The sequence below is a fragment of the Manacus vitellinus genome, unplaced genomic scaffold, assembly GCF_001715985.3.
Source record: "Manacus vitellinus isolate BGI_N305 unplaced genomic scaffold, ASM171598v3 scaffold_23_pilon, whole genome shotgun sequence".
NCBI classification, from domain to species: domain Eukaryota; kingdom Metazoa; phylum Chordata; class Aves; order Passeriformes; family Pipridae; genus Manacus; species Manacus vitellinus.
In genome coordinates this window covers 1628610-1636717 of record NW_021939718.1, presented here as the reverse complement: position 1 = coordinate 1636717, position 8108 = coordinate 1628610, and positions in this window count along the sequence as shown.

Genomic DNA, 8108 nt, shown 5'->3' with positions numbered 1-8108 from the left:
GCAATACTGAAGGGCAGCATTTGATAGTGTAGTATTTGATAGTGTTTAATTACAAAACTGTCTTTTCTCTTCTTGTAACCCACGTTTGCTATTCTCCAGCCAATTTCAAAAATAACTGCCTCGGAAAAAAGCTTTCTTCAATAAAAAAGCCCAATTCAAGCCCACAAAATGGTCTACTCTCTATACTGAATGAGGCTGGAATCTGATTGACATAGAGGTTTATGATAAGGTATTTGAAGAACATGACATGATACATGCAATGAAGGAAGGAAGGAGATAATTTAAAGATGTAGTCCTCGTCTTAATTCTCATATTTCCCTGTATTTCAAGAGTTTATACTATAATGTAAACATCTTTATAAAAAAGAATCTTATTATGGGAGATCATGGGCAGACTTAGCTATGGGCAGCACCACCTGTGCCTCCTATAATTACCATGCTTAAAATAAAAATTATAACAAGTGTAAGAAGCAGGGCTTTTCTCTTAAAAGAAACCAGTATTAGTTTTGTATTTTGCGTCATTAGGGTAAAAGGAAGTGCAGCACTAAAAGCTATGTTGCAGAAAGATGTGGTCATTTTTATGTCCCCTTTTGAAATGCAGGGTGACGATACATTTCTTTCCTCCCACTGTCTGGATAAATAGTTATGCCCCAATACTCTGGACTCACAGAACAGCAGTTTGGCTCATATTTCATTCTCGGGCACTATGGTCGAACACCTAAATCTCGTAAATGAAGGGCTGTAATTATCAGCTAATAAATCTCTCTATCAGTGATTATTATTTAAGGTCAATTAGAGTGAAGAACTTTTCAATCTGGACATATTACGAAGGGAAATCTTTTATGCAGAACTGATGAAAGGGGAGTGCTTCTCCCTGTACCCCGTCTGCTCTCTGCTTTTGTGAGCTCCCCCACTACAGCTGCAGGCATTAGCAGGCTGACTCCACTTTGAAAACTTAAAGCCACATTCTTCAGAACAGTTGCTTGGTGTTGGTCAGATTTCTCTGCAGACTTTTTTTCCATTTGGAGCCATTGAGGCTGACACATAGTTTCCAAGAACACTGCATGTCGTCTGTCTCCTGAATTGTCTCCTGAATCCCAAATATTTCTCAAGTGGCTAGCAAAAGAATATCCAGATAATCTTCAGCCTGGTGGGACAAGCTGCAAGAAGAAAGCCAGATGGCTCTGAAAATGAATTGTAAAGTAATTATTTCATTTTATATTAGCTTGCTGTCTTTAATACATGTGTTTTCATTGTTACAGTTTGAGCATTCACGAGTTCTGAAGAGACTATGAAATCCCACTAACTCTAGCAGTAATACCAGTCTTTGTTGTTCAGACTGTAAATGATATTGCATGAGGATTCATGTAAAGAAGCAATAATGCACCTTGAAAAAAGTAGAAGATGAGCAATAAACTAAATTAAAAGATTTTACTGCCTTTCCCAAAACAAGTTCCCAAAACTTTTTCATTCCTGACCTAGGTTTATTTTTTTTTCTCCTTCTTTAAGCATCCTTTACATTATATACTAAAAATAAGTGCACTGAAGGTTCAAACTGTAAGTCCATAATTACTACCTTTCAGATCCTTTATTGTCCTTTCAGCCATCTAAAAAATAGGTCAAAGTAACACCGTACAATTCGAAAAGTTAACAAAATTTTGCTTATGGAATAGAAGTCTAAGTAAATGTAATTACCATAACCTTTAAATGTAATGTTTCCCTTCAATTGTCAATTAAACGTTTTAAGGAGCTGAAGTTTTAGACAATTAATTTTGTCTACTTTTCCTAAAAAGAAAAAACCCCCTACCTTCAAGGAACATGACATGAAGTCCACATGGGTCACCGTCGGCTTTCCAGCAAAATGAATGAGCTTTGGCTTGCAACTTCATTTTTTTCTCACCCAAAAAACCGTGCCTAGATATCACCAGGAAGATGAGGGCTTGAGATTGACACACAGCAACTGTAGATACAAGTGTACAATGGGATAAATAAGGCCCTGATCCTGTAATCAGGCCTGTCCAGACATAGCTCCCCTCCGGATCTCTGCTCTACCACAGTCAGTCTGCATTTTTCTTTTCTCTTCAGTTGCATTATTATCATGGGCTTTAATTTTCTCAGTACTCAAGGCCAAGATGCTAGAAGACATAACATCTCTATTATGGAGAAACAGCGTGCAAAGAAAAAAAAGAAATATTTATTTTCTTGCCATACCTGAAGTGAAAGACAAAACATTCAAGAATTTCTAACCACAAATGATAAGGGAAAGAGCCAATTTTTTTTCTGCTTTCTGTACACTGAATAAGCTAGGTTTCCCAAGCTTTATGATGAATCTCTTAACATATGTTGGATGAACCCATACTGAACCTGCACTGCAGAGCAAAGGAGGAAAGTCCCTAGAGATGCCTGCACAAGGCTTGTTTAGATATTCCACCTCTACCGTTCATTTTCCCTGGCTGAAGCCATAGGAACAGTGGAAAGGATACTAAGCCACTGCTGGCATTTTGAGCCCAGTGGGCGGGATTCTTAGCAGGAAAAATTTTGAGTCTAAGCTTATTGTTTAAGTTCATTTTCAATCAGTGCTGCTCATACTTTAAGGCCTAATCATAAATATTGAAGATGCATGCCATAATTTGAGCTACATTTTAGGGTTTTCTTCACACTTGCAGGTATGCAAGATATTGATTTACAGCTATTTGGATTTTGAGATCCCTGGACTCTTCATCTTTCCCAAAGTGATCAGAGAAATGCAGCAGACTTTCAGGATGAAGGAGCAGACTGGTAGTCTGTAAGAGAATGCCCTTTGAAGAACAATAATAGGAGTTTGTGTTTATGTGCTGGTAGTGAAAATAGCAAAACAACTGCTAAATATTTCCTTTATGCTTTTACATGCACAAGAGGTTCATTTTCCCAAATTCTTTAGAAGCTTGAATGTACCTGATTTTATGCAAAGTTTCAAGATTTTCTTTGTCTTGCTTGATTCATTTAAATCTTGAAATAACACTGTTGTGATCCATATCTAAAAATTATGTACTGTGGGAAGCAGCATCTCAGTCTTTAAAATCTGCCCTCCACCTCAAGAACTGCAAATGTGACCAAGCAAAAAGACAAAAAAAAAGTTTTGCATAGAAAACATGAGGGTTTTTATATATGTGTGTGTGTGTGGTATATTCATTTTATCTCTCTTCGTTTCGATAGTTGCATAATTAGTTGGATCTCTGCTGCCTCAGAAATCCAGCTGTACTTAAAATAGGAACTTATTCACAAGAATGTCTGTGGAAGATTTCTTCCTCAAGTATCATGATTTTTGTACACTGATTTATAAAGCCATTCCAGACCTATTACAGCCTAGTACAATGGATAGGCTTTGTTGGTGCCAGGTCTTCTAAATATCTTGATGATACTCTGAAAAAGCTGATACCCCTTGGCTGTGATCAGAGAGAACAATAGAGCTGAAGATGTGCTTAAATCGGCAACATTTCTTCTGGAAGGTGGTAAAAACATAACTGAGGGAAAGTACACATTTGGGGCACAAGGGGTGCCTACCAGGATGTTTGGGGCACAGCTGCAGAACAGCTGAAGTTATACCTTGTAATGCTGGTGTAAGTGTGACAACCCCACGCCCAATACCAGGATATCGCTGTCCATCAGATGGGTGATAACATATGACTTTGGGAAAGAAGAGTGCACGTACTTCAACTTTTCTGGTTGATTTGAAGGGAGAAGAGATGGCCACTCTGCTGCCCAGCTGACCCTCTTTAGTACACCTGATCCCTGAGCAGTGATAGCACAGGAGCTGCAACTCTCCTATGACTGGGCACAGATGGTGGTGAAAAGACTGCTGTGACCCTCAAAATCACAACCATCACCCCACTACCTTGGTCTGTTTTTCAGATAATCAATCCATTTACACACTGCTGATGTTTTGTTGGGAGAGAAAACACCTCAGTCCCAGGAATGGTGCTAATAGTTATGGTGTAGAGGGTAATTTCAATGACACCGTCTTGACTCCAGTGCATGGTTTCAGGAAAATATATCTAAGGTAGAATTTGGACCATTTTAGGACCAGAGACAAATAATTTATCCTGAATTCCAGCAAATGGAAGATGAAGGAAAATGCAGTATTGAGTCTCTTGACCTTTGCTGTAGCAATCTCTCGTTGCTACATCTGATACTGGCCCCCTGTGCGGGCCACAAAACTGGTGGGGGTCGATAACACAAAGAATGTATTTTGCCTTTTGTGCAAAATTATATTGCACTTTCCTGGTCTATGTAAATTGTTCTTTAACAGCAAGATGCTCTACATATGTCTGAAGCAACAGCAAGAATACAGAGTGCTTTTATGTGTCAATAGATGATTTGGTAATAAGTAACGGAAGGATTATGATGGAAACTTTGAATTTAATCACCTGCCTGAGACCTTAGAAAGGGGTATTATTAAATATTTTTTACTCCTTTTTTTCTTTTTCCCCAAGTGTGGCGAGCTGGAACACAAGTTTTCTAAGCTCCAAGCCTTTTTTTGCGCTTTTAAACTATTGTATTCATTTTGCACTGGGGATCAGAGTGTGCACTGATGATGTGCATTGTCCAGAATGCCACTGTTATGTTCCATTATTGTTACCTGTACACAGAGCTTGACATGAAGTAGTGGATCCCAGTCTACCCAGGTTTGGTAGGGAAACTTAGCTTACGTGTCTTCTAAGATTTGCCTTATAATGAACAGAAGTACTACTAATTGAAATGGAAATTATTCTTTATTTCAATTATCTGAAAGGTTTGATGATGATTTTTTTCTTTGTTAAAAAATGTCATGGTACAGATTTCTTTGTTGGCAATTCAACACCTTGTGCGCTCACTTAAGATTTCAAATCTTCAGGTGACTTTGACAAAGGTGTGGAGAATCAGGTTAACACTGTTGATTGGGGTAAGATAAAGAATTACACATTATGATGAACCTAGTTTCCGCTCACTAATTTCCAATATAGGTAAAAAACCCTTTTAGAACATCTTAATTTATAATAAACCTGTTTTTTTCTTCCCCTGTGAATCCCCATTGAGAAGATGTAATACACACAGTGCCTTAGATCCTGATGTAAAAGTCATTAAAGCCAATGGAAGTATATCCATGCATTTCTCTAGGCTGTGATTTGAAAGAATCCTGTACAAAGTGCATAATTTATGACTCTGCAGCACAAACATCCTTCAATTTTAATGGAAGATTTGCTGGTCCAAAATAAAGTGTTTTTATTAGTGTGTAACCTAATGCATTTTGTTAATGAGAGTACAATTTAGCGGTCTGTTAAATCTAAAAAGTATATCTTGAACTGTAGTAGGTAGCAGTCTATAGGGATCTAAGGGATCCCGTTGCAACAGCAAAACCTACATTTGTTGCATGGCAATACTATTTATTTACATTTATGATAATAAGCTTTCTGATAGAAAATTAGGATGGCATCAACCATTTGAAAGTGCTTTGTTATGGCCTTTTTTTTTCCTGAAAGGATCAGACTCATTTTGTAATTAAACTCTAATGGCCCAGTTCTTCATACACACATCAGGAAAAGTTCCAGTGGATCAGAAGAACTGCTTCCTTCCATTACACTAGTGAGGAAGATAAGCATGTTCAGGGTTGGCCCTTAGCATTTCGTTTGCTCTTGCAATCCCAAGTATGAAAAGCAATTTAATGTGCCTTTTTGATTTTATTGTAGAAATGAGATTGGACATTCTTCATTTGGCACAGAAAGAGTGGCAAGATTCCTTGTTTCTTCTGATCTCTGCTTGTGTAAGTATAGAAATTTGAAATCAAACCACACACACTATTGCTGGTTGTTTCAAGGCCACCGCATTTATGCCTTTAAATGAAAACCTTTAAAAGAGTCTTATAATTATAGACAGCAGCCTTGTATTTAATTACATCCAAGTGTAGCCTCTGCAACTCAGAAAGTTTACAGGCAGTCTAAGAACTGAGAATTTAAATGTATTTTAAACTGTGTATGCTGTGGTGCTTCTGAATAATTCTTTGCTACTAGTCAGTGCCAGCTCAGAATTTCACACCCTTGAACAGATTGACTGGTTTGGCTTGTGTAATAGGTACCCTGCTATCCTGGACTACTTTGTGGGTGGGTGGAGATGGGTGTTTTTGGAAATGCCAATTGATAGCTAACCATAACAAGTAAGATTTATGTATGAGTGGAGAAGGTAGAAATGTCTATCTAAAATAAAATGGATCTACTGACAAACCTAGGAGGGACCAAAGAACTAGGACGTATGTTTTCCAAATCAGCCAAGACCTGGTTTTGAGGCCATTGACAAGGTTTGTGGCAGGGATTTTGGGGAACACACATAGGAATGCTTGAGGTGGTTAACTGAATCTATAGGTAAAATAGCTCTGCAGAGATGCTGTCTTGGGGGTCCATATATTGAAAAGGAATCACTTTTTATAATGGTATTGAATTGCCTGTCATCTTTTTGCATTCTGAAAAGGAAAGAAAAGTACACAGAAAGTCTAGGAAAGGAGAATTTTGATTCAAGGACTCAGTATAACACCCCTCTCAAAATACTGATTCCCATGGTGTAAGACAACACTCTGCATAATTACACATATTATACCTCATTGAATAAAATCTTGTGAACTTTTATCTTTTCATTTGGAGAGAAAACACAGACTGGCATCTTGTGTTATTTATGCACCAACTTAGTCAAGGTTTAGGTGGGTTTTTTTGCTTTCCAAAAAACATACATCAAAACAAAATGGATTAATTTTTAATTAACTTTTACATTGGAAACAGTGATAGTGGGATCATTGTTGTAAGCAACATCTTTGTCTTGGAGTTACTACAGTATTTAGCAGTTGAAAGACTTCAAGCTTCCTTGTCAGCTTAATGAGCTGACTTCTGCCAAAGCCATCATAGACCAGCAGGTCTGGTCAGAATTGTTTTCAGTCCTCCCAGGTCTAGGAAAGACAGAAATCTCTCTGCTTGAGATCCTGTAGTGACTGCTGGCAGCATGCAGCACATTCCTGGGTTTACAGGCCCTACATGATATTTCAGGCAGCTCTTGTTTCTGCGGCTATGACCTGTTGCTGAGAGTCAAGCCACTATGTAAACACAAAGGACTTCAAACTCACAGTGTGCTGTTTTCCAGAGCAAGTGGTCATTTGTTCCAGTTTCCCATGACCACATTACTGCTTGGGTTTGCTGCTCAGAAAAATACATCAATTTGAAGCATTAATGCTAGACAGGGAAGAGGGATTGCATTGGAAATACGGGCTGCATTAGTACATATTAAATGTGCCAAGAGGATAATGTTACCTTATCCCCATTTTCAGCAGTTTAAAATGTTTTCCTTATTAAAATAAAAAATGTTCAAACATTCAGACCAGTGTAGCCAAACTCCAACTTAGGAAATACATTATTTAGGTATTAATCAGATGATATGACTTTTAAACTCCATCCCTGACACCAGTTTCTCCACTGATGCCATTCAAAATACTACTTTTTTTTTAATTGCATTTATAACTCTGTCCAGAAAGAGAAAGTAGTATCAGAGAGTGATTTACATTATGCTGGATTTTACTGCAGCTTGGTATTATGAACAAATCTTTTAAATACTTGAAAACTACATAAGGAATAAATCAGTTTCTAATTTGTAGAAGAAAATATTCTGAGATAAGTGAGGTAACAAAAAAATGGTGGCTTAAAAAGGATTCAGAGTGATTGCTGTTTCAGCTATCCCAGTCCACAAAGTGATATGAAAACAGATTGGTAGTAAAAAACACTCACAGCCTCTTTTTGTCTAAATCATAGAATCATGGAATCAGCTGGGTTGGAAGGGACCTCAGAGATCATCAAGTCCAACCCTTGATCCAATACCGCGGCGGTTACTAGACCATGGCACTAAGTGCCACATCCAGTCTCTTTTTAAAAATCTCCAGGGACGGAGAATCCATTACTTCCCTGGGCAGCCCATTCCAATGTCTGACCACCCTCTCTGTAAAGAAATTCTTTCTAATATCTAACCTAGACCTCCCCTGGCACAACTTGAGACCATGTCCTCTTGTCTTGCTGATAGTTGCCTGGGAAAAGAGACCAACCCCCACCTGGCTACAACCTC